Here is a 14,357-nt window from a genome sequence, read left to right on the forward strand (position 1 = left end):
AAGCCAGAAAAGGCAACTAATTCCAATAATAATAATAATAATAATAATAATAATAATAATAATAATAATAATAATAATGCCAAACTCAACTATGCATATGTAGGTGGCTTTATCGACGTGGCATCTGCCACAAAAAATCTGCCTCAATTGCGCACATGATTGTTTGGCCAGAATGTTACTGTTATCAAAATTTTATCTACCCATTGTTAAAAATATTTTCCCACATGTTTCGCATTTAAAGTGTAAGGCCCACTTAACGCGGGGGAAAGACCTAGTTAGGGCGCTCAGGGTAAGACATTTGCAGGAAAAATAACAGACGAATGTATGGAAACATACGAAAAGCCACAGAACGTTTTTCCTTGTACAGAACGTTTTCTTGTTTCCTCAAATTTTCTGGCACGGCTGATCCCTCAAATTTAGAATTCGTTACCTTCCTATCTTTTGCATAATATTAACAACGAGGCAACTATTTTCGCTAACATTTGAAACATTATCCGAAAACTCAGTTGGAAAAAAGCACTTCTAAACTTCCCTGCGAGACAACCACAAAATGATATTAACCTGAGCCATCGTGGCTCCAACAAACCGGTGCGTGCGTGGACTTCTCTTCCTCACATGTATATTTTGACGCCGTTAATTTGGTTGGCTGGTTGGAATGACGTGAAATTAAAATAAAAAAATGTTCCCGGTTACTATGAAACGATTTATTACGTTTTGTTAACGATTGGACTGACATCAGAAGCGCAAAAATGCTTCAAGCCAAAAGGTAGGGGGGGGGGGGGGTGGGTGATAGGAATTTGTTGCACTCGATTAGTATGAGTGGGTGAGAGAAGGGAAATCAATGTGAGTGCGCGCTTCATAGTGCCAAGATAACGCAGTTTGGGCAGGGGCTATGGTACGATCATCTACACAAAAAAAATCTGAAAAAGTGGTATTTTAGTGAGGGAATTTTTATCCTCACTTATCTCTTCTTTTATAGGTTCGCCTGATTTTAGAATATTAAAAAGCTTTGAATTTACTTTTCCAGTTTCCTTACTATTGTATAGTTTTGTTTTTTATAATTCTCGCAGCGAGTTACCCGAGCTTTGTTTTTAATGCTCTGCGTTTTAGTATACCTTTTTAATGATCCTACATCATATATGCTTGTCCAAACGTGACAGCATCTCAACTGAACAATTTAACAATTAACTAAAGAAGGTTAGTAGTCAGAATACTATAACCCACTGCGATATTTAGACGACGATACTTCATGATATGGACCCCTAATTGTATGGAAATAAATTTCGCATTCAAAATTCTGGCCAAGTGCCACATACGAAAAATATGTTTTCTTCTACGTCCGTAAAATATAATGAATTATTCACATTGCTTTTTGGAGGGTAGACAAAGAAAAAGCTGGAGTTTATTCTTACTGGTGAAAATATAATCTTACTAGTCAAGAAGTGTTTACAAGAAAATAAAATTAAACTTATCAGTCATACCCCAACCTTCGATTAAGCAGCCTGTAATGTTATAAGAAGAACCAGTTGTCAAAGTGATAAAAATTTCTGATCAACAGGAGCTAAGAGACATGTGGTATGTTTAGAACAAGAACGCTTGTCTTTGCCATTATCTGAAATCACACTAACATATTTTATAACATAGCTAGTAAATTTGTGTAATCAAATTCAATTGCGCGACCATGCTTCATATTCCCATTGTGCACGCTGAAGACGTCAAACAGCACCTTTGTTTTTCTTTCTTGTATTCAATCAGACATTAAAGTTTATTTACACGCATGAAGTCACCTGTCAGGTTTTTACAAATCTGAGATGAGATCGTTGAAGCGTAGATAATGTTTTTCTGAAACAAAATAAACAACGCGCTGAAGCGTAGCAGAGGGAATTTCCTTTATTCAACATCTAAACTACCGTGTTGAAAACCTTATAAGACAATTGGTTCAGGCGTCAGCGTGAGTTCATCAAGATATGAAGCGTGCGGGAAGTTTGGAGTGCAAGAAAGATGTGTAAGAATTGCGGCAACTTTAGCTTCTTGAGTAATTATCAGGTTAATAGATCCATGCATATGAATACAAAAGCTAAACGTCTATAAATTCTCTTTAAAACAGTTGCCGATGATTCACAGGAACGACCCTCAGCGCAAGACCCACTCCTTGACAAGAGGAACCAGAAAAAGGAAACTGACATTGGAGAAGAGAAAAAGGAAACCAGCCAAAAAAAACGAAAACTGTCCAAACAGGCTGTGTACGAAAACACGTTTGCCGATATAAAAAGCTACCAAAAAGAGGAAAATGAAAAATTTCTAAAAATGATTGAAGAGCATGGTAAAGAAGATGTTTATCTCAGAAAGCAGGAGCTTCAAACTTACACAGATTCAATGGCTCTGTTGGCCAGTGCTATTTCTGGTCAGAATACTGCCCGTACTCAGCAGCAGTTTGTTTACTGATTAAGAGAACAGCAAAACCCTCTTCAGGTTGTGAAATCAGGTTGTCAAGCTTCTTTAAATCTTTGTTGAAAAGTTGTGTTAAGGACAAGTTCTATGTACAAGGATTCTACCAACTTCACAACAGTTACAATTTGTGTATGGTCTAAAACATTCAGGTTGTGAGAGAAGACTGAACGTTCCTTAACCTGTGAACCTTCCTCTCTAGCTATACGTTGGGTCATTAATTTCAAGGAATGTTTATTGAAAAGCTGTTTTAAGGAAACTTTTTATGTAGAATGACTTTACGTACTTCACAGCAGTTACACTCGTTCATTTATTAAGGTGCTACCGGAGGCTAAAATCGGCAAATTTTGTATAAATTTGTGGATAAAATATTTACTGTAGGATTTGTTGAAATGACCTGAAATTTTCGCATGAAATATATCATTATATATGTAATTCGGATTTTTTATTTTTATTTCGATTAGTTTCATGGAATTTGTGGAATGTGAAGAATTAAGGGGTGTGGTCAAAAACTATATTTTGCAGTAAATGTTCTCTTAATTCTCACCAATTTAATATTACTCAAAATGAAGAAACATGTGCATAAAGATCACAATAATAAAGATTTTCAGCGCAGTCTGCCAAAAAATATTTAATTGTGACAATTTTATCCCCCAAAACTGAAAAAATGTTTATGTCTTAATTCCTCGCCTTGTCGTTTGAAAAATTTTTGGCGGACCAAGGCGGACTACGCTGTAAATTTTCGTCGTCGTATATTCTTTGGCTCTGCCGAGTTTCGTTTCAAAATAATAAATATTCTTGGAGATAATGCTGTTGCAGTAGGATGACATTATGTAGCTGCGCCGATTAATTAGCGAAAAGGAGCAAAATCTTTCGTAGAATTCGTCTGAAAACCAAATTTTGCTTTCGTTGCTTTGGTCGCCATCTTGTGTAAGCCAGTTATACTTGGGTACAGCGGTTAAACGCAAAAGAGGTCGATAAAAATGGTCATGATCGCCATATACGTCTTGCTATTTTTCCCGCGAAACCAATCAGAACTCGAGACCATAAACATTGACACCTTTCCCTGGCAACGGCACCTATATTCCTGCGGTGTCGAATGATTCACGCACGCACGCTGCGCCTTCGCTAGAGATGGACAAACAACATGAGAGTAGAGGTTTAGGCGAAGGTTCTAGGCTCTCTTTCGACTTGGAGAAATTAAAATCGCTAGGCTGGGAAGTAAAAAGAAGAGAATCTAGGTCGTCCGGAACCACGAAGGTAAATTTCAGTTACAAAACGCCAGACGGAAAAACCCTGAAATCGGCAAAAGATGTGGAAAAGTTCCTACGAGAAACCGGAGTATTTTTTCAAGTTGCCGTGGAATCAGATGAAAGAATTCCAGAAGCAAGTTCATCTGCAGTTTCTTCCGTTTGTGAAGATCCGGATTTTCAGCCTCCTAATGCCAAGGTTCTGAAAAAATCTACATCTAATAATAAGCGGTAGGTGTATTGAAGTTCTTCCATCTATCGCGATTTCTCTGCGAACATTATAGCAGATTATAGACTCGCTATGGTTCCCCACTCAATGAAGACTTTACTTGAGTTGCTTCTAATAATTTTACATTTTCCCCACAGAATAGCTGTTCAAGAGGGTATCTTTGTGGGAATGACATCGAGCATCGTTATGCTTGTTGAAGATTTCAACCGATACTTTTGTTGTCCGTCAAACAATCGAACCTGCAAAGGTGAGTGTTCAATATTCTTTGTTTTTGTTTTAATTTCGAGATGTTTGGTTGCCAGAAATGTGGTCCATGATACCGAAGGAAAGTAGTTGCCTGTAAAATGTCCATAGCAATATGGCAGAAAAGTCCTGTGACGACCAAATTGTTTGCATCTGTTATGCTCCAATTTCTATCTATAAAGTTACCGACGCCTAAAGCTAGCATATTGTGCCGAAATGTGTGACTTTTTAATATTCGGCTGAGGCTACATATCAGTTTTTGCCAAGTCCATTTATTTATGTGTTTGTATTAAAGCAAGTAACAAGCGAATACTCTTTACTACTTTCCTTTTGCCAACCAGGAGAAGTGGATGTGTTCGCCTTGTAGCAGTTACCCCAGGCCCATCCTCACTCTTCTTCCATTTAAAAATAACTATTTAGCTGGGCCCAGTTGTTCAAAAGCTGTATGATTTTATCCAGTAGATAACACTATCCAAGGTGTAAAATCTACTTCAAGTTAAAAAATGCATTTACAAAGGTTTTGTTACATTCCCATAATAAATATTATTATTCACATTACCTACTTATTGACTGAGTGAGAGGGCAGGACATATTTTTCCCGGTGTGCACCCTGACCAAGGGCCAAATATTTTCCCAACCGACCTGACCTAAACCCAGTCAATAAGCATTTTATCATATGACCTCATTTAAGAAAAAAATAAGACTTTCTGGCTGTTGGAAAAAAAAAGTTTGTTTCAACTCTCATCCCACAGGGCCGGACGGCTTTTTCCAGCCCTTTTACATCATCGCAAATGGCCCTCGCATGGTAACCTAATGAATACTTTTGCAATAAGTGCACTTGTGGTACCATATAGGTCATATGAAAAAGTGTGTATATTCATTCTAATTCACTGGATACAGTTATCTAGCCTTGAAAAACTGGGACTTGGTCAGGGCTTTTTTTGTGTGGTATAGTTCAACAGAAATGGATCTTCATAAGTTTGGCGCACAAGGTATTAAAGGGGAAGTATCAGGGGGTTTTTGATAGCTTTTGTTAAAAATGCTGAAACAAGACCTTCAATCAGCTGCCAAATAATTCTAGAATGACGAGAGGAACGAAATCAACTCAATTCTTGAAAGAAACAATTTTTGGAAACAAAAATGCGAGAACTTGAAAAACATTAGCCTAATATTTTTCAAGTTTCAATCCAGACCGGCCAGTTTTATTGCACTGGGGTGATAATTTTTAAAAAAACTTGACAATTATTTCGTTGTTTCTGCTGACAGTCAAACATTTTTGGGTTTTGAAATGACAGCAAATTCTCGTGATACTTGCCCTTTAAACCCTTTTTGGTTTTGTGATATCAAGAGTGATGAGGTCAAGGTAAGAGTACAGCTTTGGCTGATAACTCTTACCGAGTATCTCAAAAGCAAAATGTAATTATATAATATTAAGACCTTGCTTATAATTTGCATTAGGAAAACTTGTCCTTGTGGCCAGTGAAAAGAAAGGACTTGGTGGAGCCATGAAGTTCCTGTTTAGTTGCAATGGCTGTTGGCAGGAATCCATACATTACCAGAGTAGCCAGCTTGCCCTAGAGTCACGACGTCATCTGGTGTCCTTAGCCCTATCCTTAGCTTTTTTTATAAGTGGCCATGGGTACGCATCATATAGAAAAACCTTAGGAAGGGGTTTGGGCTTGGGCATTTTATCTGATAAGCCATTTCTAGAAGTTATCGATCTTGCTTTCCCTCACATCAAGGAAATCCTTGATGAGATGTGTGAGGAGGAAAAGGAACACATGAAAGCCCTTCCACCGACTCAGTTGGGGAGTTGGTCTCGAGGAGTAACAACATGTGATGGGTGTTGGCAGATCAGGGGCCATTTTAGTCAAAACTGTACATCTGTTATAAAAAATTATTTGACAGGGGGTCTCCTTTACTATGGGCATTTATCAATGAGAGGGGCAGATACAATTTGTAATGAAGAGTTATGGGAGGGTACATCAAAGGCTGCAGAGGGACATTTGGCACAGGTTTTGTGGGCAAAAGCAAAAGAAGAAGGGTTTAACGTTGAGGTTAATTGGCAGGATACTGACTCATCGTCAGCAAAAGGATTTCGTTAGCATATTCAAATGAGCAAGAATCGAGGATCATGTTGTGTGGGGGGCATGTAGGGAGGGCTCATGGGAAGAAGCTCTTGGATCTTCAGACCAAAAGTTCTTTTAGTAGGGCGTTTATTGACAGGCATAAGAAGGATCACCCCCATATGGACAAACTGAAGTGTTGCTGTTCTGGGAAGAAGCATACATATGTCGCCACACGAAACAAGCCTGCGTGTGGTTGCATAAGCCCAGCTTTCATCCAAAGTGCAAAGCGCAACCATTATTGTGCTTTAGTTCAGGCTGGACAAGATCCAGATAAATACAGGGATACAATGTTGTGCTTGGGGAAGTACCATTCCCGAGACATACACGAATGGGAGGGTGGTTGCTGCCAATTTCATCCTTTAAAGAAGTGTAGCTGCAAGAAATGTCAAATTGATGAAGAGGGGTTTTGTGAGGAGTTAAAGTGCCCTGGGGAAACTTATCATTCTGCCCATGTCTTAAAGTGTGAGTTTCATGCTCTGTGTTATGAAATAGAATGTTCTGCTAGGGCCTCTGAGGCAGAAAAGGTGATTGATCCTGGGTTGGAAAAGGGCCACTCTAACCTGCCAGAATCAACATTTAGTGTCCTTACTAAGTTTAGGGCTAAGGACGTGAATCTTCACCAGAAGCACTACTCTGCTTCAACAAATTTGGGCCTCATTCAGGCAGGCATGACGTGGTGTTTTAAGAAGAAAGGACCCAACTACCACTGGATCGTGGATTTATATTCCAGATTGGGATTGCCATTACTTGATGGCATCCAAGAAATGGTACGTCTCCTTATTCGTTTACATCCTTTAAATTTAAATTGAATATGTGTAATAGATTTATATGAATATGCAAAAGTTAACATTACCAGACCCCTTCTCCTCTTCACATACAGACAATTAATTCTATTTTAGAGGAAAACATTTTCCCCTTGCCTTAGTGAAATCCACCAGCAAAAACTGTAGCTAATTATCTTTGAATATCTCTCTGCAGTGTATGCATGATAATGAAGAAAGAATGAAACGACTTGAAAGAAAGAGGAGTGAAGAGGGAAAAAAGAAGCGGGTTCAGTTGAAAATCAACAGGACTGAGGAGCAAGCACTAAGGTACAGGGAGAACCATTTGAACTATACATTTGATCTAAGAAGGTTATTGGCAACTAAACGATTGGTCAAGTAAATGCCTCTATTATTCCCTTGCTAAATTGGAGGGAATGTGGTAAACTTAAATTCTTTTGTTTCCCCAATTTGAGGGAGTATTCTCTTTCTAAGTTTGTCAAATGTTTGATTACAAGCAACCTTTCTTCCCCAACAAGACTAATTCATGATCCTGATCTTCTCAAGGCTCAACTGGCTTAGTCTAAATAATTTATTGTGTAGTAACTGAAACATAATACATCTTTCTTTTGGCTGAAGTACATTTGTGGTTTTTATTCCAGAAAGAAGTATGTAAAGAACTGTCAAATAAGACATACATATGGTAATGAAGATGAAGATGATGCATGTACTGAAGAGGATGCCCTGCTACTGACAGAATCAGCTATTGCTGATGGAACTGCAAGACCTCCTCCAGCGTTAGCACCGGTACCTGTGCCTGAAGGAGCTACCCTGGAAGTAGGAGGAAAGTCCTGTAAATGGTGTGGCAGCAGAACACATTCCAGAAAGAGTCACAGAGACTGCCCCTTTAACAAGAATGTGTAGTGGCCATCATTATAAACTGAGGTGTTATTATCAAATAATTTTTATTGCAAAGGAATGCTGCATTATGCCATCCTAGACCCCCCCCCCTCCACCAATAAATGTTTCTGAGCCAGTAATAAGTTACTTATGCATGCAAATACTAGCAGTGAAAATAGATGCTAGTTTTTCGATTTCTTTACCATAGGGGAATACCAAAAAAAATAATGAGGTACTGCATGATTTGATGCAAGGTGTATTTTTCAGTACTTGTCTGTCTAAATATCACGCAATTGATTTGCCTACACATTTTTTTTCGCTCAGGGTTGTGAAAGCAAACAATAGAATAACACAAATGGCTTTCACTAACATCTTTTTTATTGTATGCCATATTCTGAATATTACAGTTTGTTGTGATCAGCTCTTTCTTATTGGTTCACAAGTTGTTTCATGGTTTGAAATCATCCAGATAAATAAAATACAGATAAAGTTTCTAATAATTGTAATAGTATTAGTAAGACTTGCTTTAGATCAATGTTAGCTAAAATTTGCGTTTTGGTTGTTTAAAAAGTTGGTGAAGGAAAAACTAAGAAACAGACAAACACTTTTTGCACAGGTTTTAAGCTTTTTCACTCCCAAACTATGTGAAAGTAGCAAATCAAGAAAATTTATGTTTCAGAGTAGTAACAATGTCAGTACCATGTTATATAGGTCCTGTTCAAAAACGTTTCTTCTAGAAGTAAGCGATTGTCATCCGAGACAAATAACTCTTCTATGTTGCCTGTCTCCATAAATGACTTTGGGAGTGAAAGAGCATTTATGTATATATTGTATAACAATAAATTAATGTAAATAGTTGATTTGGACTCAGGTAAAAAAGAAAAATATATTTTTAAGTTGCTTTGTAAATAGATACATTTTTTTACATGACTATTTTTCCCTTGATCACAAATCATTAATTATTATAATAAAACATCACTAAATTGTTACATTCTAATTATCATTACTTTGCCTTGCTTCCAGGCCATTTGGATTGGTACAAGTCACTGATAGTGACATGGTACACCTGGTTGAAAAAAAGATGCAGAAAATATGGTTGGAAAAAAGATTATAAAAAAAAAGAACTTTCACTACTACTCGTCACACATACCCATGAAAGACTATTACAGAGGGAAAAATCAGTATAAAAAAACTTACTGCAGATCCTTTGGGGTCTGGGTAGTCAGCCAGCTCCCCACCAATAGCTTCTCGCACTGCCGCCTTGAGGCAAGGTGGATAGACATAGGTGGGGAGTGTCTTTCCTCTAAATTCCCCTTTCCCTATGCTGTTTCCAAACTGTAGAAAAAAACAAGAAGACAATATTTTGGAAGGGTTTACAAGACATTAGGATTCTAGTATAATTTTTCCAGATCAGAGAAATAGGTTCCAGGACTGATCAGAAAAAAATGTCTTCACGTTACTCAGTTCTGCTTGTTGAATTCGCAGGGCGTATGTAGGGGGGTCCTGGGGTGCCTGAGAACCCCTTCCACCCCCCCCCCCCCCCTGTCAGAGTCAACGACCTACAAACCATATTATTCAGGCGGCGAAAAACGCACGGATCTGAAGAATCAACATGCATAAATCTTTTCCAGTGCTGAATACTCCATTTGCCAGTCCTTCTCGCCACATGAATACTAGCGCGCTTAGAACAGTTATACAAGGCTTGTCCCTCCCCAACGCTCAATGCCCATTTGAAAAATTGTCACTTTTTAAAACAAAGCGTGGATGTCGACATGACAATCTGGCAAGTACCCTGGGTGCGACACATTGTGACCCCCCCACCACCACCACTTTTCAAAAATCCTAGGTACGCGCCTGTTTGGTAAATAATTTTTTTTTGACCACGTGTTATTGAAGCATGTTCGCGTAAAAAATCTTATGGCGGTGTATTCAACAAAGCAATCGTTTCCTTCAAAATTATGCAGTAATTTACAATAGTAAAGAGATAATTTGACGATACTTACCCACAATATGCCAAAAATACGGCAAAGAAGCCGATGCCTGCAATCTTCGCGGCTTTCACCTGGCTTTGGCTTGGCGCGCCGTAAAACGTTCGCTAAACCAGGCGGTGTTCCATCAAATCTATGTCAAAAATTGCGAGCATTTTCTATTAAACCGAAGCTTAACAAGGAATTCAATTTGAAGAAAGAAATCAGAAACTCTCACATACCCGTTCTGACGAAATGCTTCGCCGAGTCTTGCAATGACTTCCTCCATACTCTAGTCGGCTGTCTCGCGAGAAAGAGGGATTTGATATCCGAGAACCGTGGTTTATTTAACCATCAAAGGGTGTATTGAGTTTCATAACAATGATCTACTTGTTGACATGTCTGTCAGCAAAATAATCTTTAGGGATTTCTACATCTGCCCGAAACCACATACAGCGCAGCATGTTGCCTTTATTTTTCGCGCGAAAGGGCCCTTAGATACAAAACTTTCGTCGTTTATATCTCGGAAACGCGCTGCTGCCCAGACTTTAAATTTAGCATGCAGGCTTATTTTGTTATATTCTGCGAGGCCGCAAAAAATTAACACAATCTGAGACACTAAGGTTAGCCTCCGGTACCACCTTAAAATGCTTGTCTAATTTCTTGCAATGTTGAATCTGCCGGGATTGCAGCACTGGCAGTACTTTCATTTTCATAGTCATCATTTACATGCATCTCACACTCCTCCTGAAAATCATCTCCTCTTGTCTCACAAATATTATGTAGAACACAACATGCAGCAATCTTGACAGGCAAATATTTCAATGTAGTATCATTTCTCTTGAGGAGGCAGCGAAAACGACCCTTTAAACGCCCCAAGGCTCCCTCCACCACCATTCTGGCACTGCTCAGAATTAAATTGAAGTGTTGTTGTCCCATGTTCAACTCCCCACTGCCTGGAAAACCCTTCATTAGCCATCATAACAAAGGGATAAGCGGCATCCCCAATGATCACTAAGGGAATATTACATCCACGAACGTCCTTTGTCCACTAGACAGGATAGAAATTGCGATAATATTATGTTAAAGTAAGAGGTACAAAATATCAAAGGCACAAATATTACAAATATTTCTTCTGCATTTTTGGAAGTCCTTGAATACGTTTCTCAAACTCATTACTAACTAATGAAGTTTATGGCTCCCATGAGACACTCGCCCTTGTTGAACTGTTACTTAAATAATTAATAATAAATTATGTGGTTAAATAACATCAAGGTAAAGTGAATATATGGCACTCACATCTGGAAAGAGTTCTCCCTGTTGGCCCTTTGTATACAACCCTGAATTGCTGAAGACGCGTGCGTCATGTACTCGTCCTGGCCATTACAGAAATGATGCAATGTCTGTAGTCACCCACCTAACCCTAACTCTAACATCAACCTTAACCCTCCATATAGTCACCCAATCATCCATATAGTAACCCATACAGAAAAATAAAATGATGCAATGTTTGTAAAGTGTCCATCGCATACATTTATTTACATGAAAAAGTTAATGTTTTACTAAATGTAGTTGGCACAGCACTGAACTAAGCATCAGGATATAAAAAATGGGAAGAGTGTCATTGGTTTCTATTTTGAATGATGTGGAACTGTACTAGCTTGTAGCATCTGAGACTGATACAAACTATATTAAATTTCCCTGTGTCTATAGATGCTGAAAGAAATGAAAACATGGAGGGTAAGTTATATTTATAAAATAATACAACATGGATCATTGGTTTGTTCATTACTAATATTTTATTTAGAAAACTTAAGTTGTAATTTAAACGAATAAGAATACATGTAACGTCAACTAAACTACTGTACAATTTATCTTGTATGAAATTAAGATGAAGCTTCTCGGGGTTTTAAATCCAGAAAAAATTTTGATTAAAGCCATACATTAATTAAGTGGTTAGAAATTTAAAACCATTATACATTGGCGAGTGTTTTCCTCTTTTCTCATGCATTCTGAAAAGTAATCGTTGAAAAGAAACATGCACTGTAATTATTTTTGGGTAGTTCAAGTCCATGCATTACACTGTAATAAAACATGTGCCCTGTGCCAGTCAAGCTTTATTGAGTTATGTACATGTGATTGAATGATACAATACATGACCTAAATAAACGAAACTTTCTTTCGCTTTCAGTCTTACATGTAAAAGAAGCGGATGTAAGTTATTTATAAAAGGAGATAGATGAATCACGTTGTGAACATGTTTGGACATTAGGGAATTGTAAAAGATAACTAATTAAAAATAAAAGTCCCTTTCACTTCAGCTACTGTCAGTAGGAATTATCTCACATTTTAAAAGTTATTTCAGCACAATTTGTGCATTTAGTCTTGTTTACTATTGAATTCCCTAATGTACAAGACATTTGTTTCTTAGCTGACAGAACAAAGATTGCAATGTTATGCATGTTATTGTCATAAAATACCTATAGTAACTTTAGAGTATGAGAAAAATATTATTTTAAAACCCAAATCTCGGTTGAAAGTACTGTCTACAGAGAATAAAACATTAACATAATAATATTATTATCCCGAGAAATTGTACATACTATAACCTAATCCTTAGGCAAGAAGGCTGTAGGCCATTCTGGCTAAAATCACAGGATATTCTGTAAGATTGAGCAGAATAATCATTTTATTATTCAACACATTGATAACAAAGTACAGGTTTTAATTGCAGGAAAGCTGGAGACAATGTGTGTTTTGCAATTTTTCTCCCCAGCAACTAAAATTACATATATGGTATTAAAAATAAAGAGCTAAGAGCATAACCGACTTATGTCGAATTTTAGCCCAGTTTTCGATTTCGCTCGCATTTGTCCCAATTTTTGCTCTCCCTGGTTTTGAAAACATTACGCGGTTTTACAATCGTGTACAAAACTCCTTGAGAAAACCAAACACCAACAGCGCAAAAAACCACTTGCTTACTATTTCTCTCTTGTTAATTCTACCACAGAACTTTACTTCTCTCTCCCACTCCCTCCCCCTACACAATGACAACCGAAAACAGATGTAGAAAACACTCACTCACTGTTTCTCTCTTCTTAATTCTACCACAGTTATTTCTCCCTCCCCCCCTCCCCCTTATGCAATGTTGATTTGGAAGGTGATGCTTGCGAGGAGACTGTTTGTGACCTAGAAAACAACATTGAGTTGGGGGGGGGGGGGGGGAATGTGGTTGTTTCTTTGTTCACTAGTGAACATGCTTGGAAGGGTAATGTTGTTAGAGATGATGTCCAAGTCGTACTCGTCAGTTGAGAAGACTCGGACCGCGCATTCTTGTTGTAAGGTTAAACCGTGTGTATTTGGGAAGTGGAAACATTGGAATGTAAGTTACGGTTTTTGGTCAGCCAGGTGAAGTCCTATGGTGCATATTTTCGCTTTGTGCATTAACGAAGTCAAGAAAGTTACTCTTCTTAGCCGTAGGTTAAGTGTGGCGCAAATAGCTTTCGCGTGATTTAAAAAAAGTGCTAGTTCCAATTTTGTGTTTTCCTTTCGGGGCGATAAAACCAACTAGTAGCATAACGAACTTCAAGCAACACTGTCACATTATTTCATTAACATGGTTGTAACTTTTCACTTAATCGTAAGGGAAAATAACTGCATTTCATACAAAGACCGGTCTCTTGAAAGCCCGTAAGGCCGTAAGTCACGCAGTGCCTGACATAAAACTTGTTTTCTTTCAATGCGTAACAGTTCTCGCCCTCAGTTCTCGCTTATTCAAATCGTGTTGCAGGAAAGGAAATGGCTTGTTTCGAGATAAACTTTTCTCTGAATGAAAAACCGATTTTTTGCCCTTCTATTCTACCCCTTTTGATCACAGCAAAAGTGCGTCTTAGTAATTTGGCAACAGTTCTCGTCCATGTCGCAATAAAGAAACTAATTGAATTTTTAATTATTTTTACGTAATGGGGCAAGAACTGTTGGAAAATAGATTTCCTCTGTGAAACACCTTAAGGAAAGCATTTCAACATGGCGATCTAATGATAAACAAAGCATTTACACGCTGCCAAAGGTAAAACATTGCCAACGAACATATATAAATGACTTTTTAGTGGTGAGAACTGTGGCCGAGAAATGTGCGGACATTTTGATGACATATTGTATCTGAGGTGCATTTCTTACGTTCCTGTCACGCACGTAGTAGTTTGTAACAATCAAATAAAAGTGTAACAGAATTCTTTTCGTTTCTCCCGCGAGAAAGACCGCTTTCGTGTGCCGTGGTTCAAAGACAACAAGTTTATATTTAATACAAATATTAATACTCAATGCATTGTCCTTTTGGTCATCCATAGTGACTATAATGTTATCGATTTTTCTTTAGAAGATGGTAACAATTCCCAATGGCATTAATATGAAACACAAATCGGCGGAAA

At 37.9% G+C, this 14,357-nt stretch overlaps 1 long non-coding RNA gene and 1 pseudogene across 2 annotated transcripts; one reads left to right on the plus strand and one right to left on the minus strand.

Annotated features, from left to right (window-relative positions):
* Nucleotides 1–2,751: 2,751 nt before the first annotated feature.
* On the plus strand, nt 2,752–8,957 carry LOC146470882 (uncharacterized; annotated as a pseudogene). Its single transcript, XR_014866919.1, has 5 exons — nt 2,752–3,929; nt 4,065–4,174; nt 5,629–7,066; nt 7,278–7,390; nt 7,723–8,957. The product of XR_014866919.1 is annotated as an uncharacterized LOC146470882 (transcript).
* On the minus strand, nt 8,320–10,568 carry LOC146470883 (uncharacterized). Its single transcript, XR_014866920.1, has 3 exons — nt 9,964–10,568; nt 9,158–9,295; nt 8,320–9,026 (listed from the first exon to the last, which is right to left on the minus strand). It is a non-coding gene; the product is annotated as an uncharacterized LOC146470883 (long non-coding RNA).
* Between the last annotated feature and the right edge of the window lie 3,789 nt (nt 10,569–14,357).

This window comes from Pavona decussata, unplaced genomic scaffold (genome assembly GCF_977016875.1).
Source record: "Pavona decussata unplaced genomic scaffold, jaPavDecu1.1 SCAFFOLD_109, whole genome shotgun sequence".
NCBI classification, from domain to species: domain Eukaryota; kingdom Metazoa; phylum Cnidaria; class Anthozoa; order Scleractinia; family Agariciidae; genus Pavona; species Pavona decussata.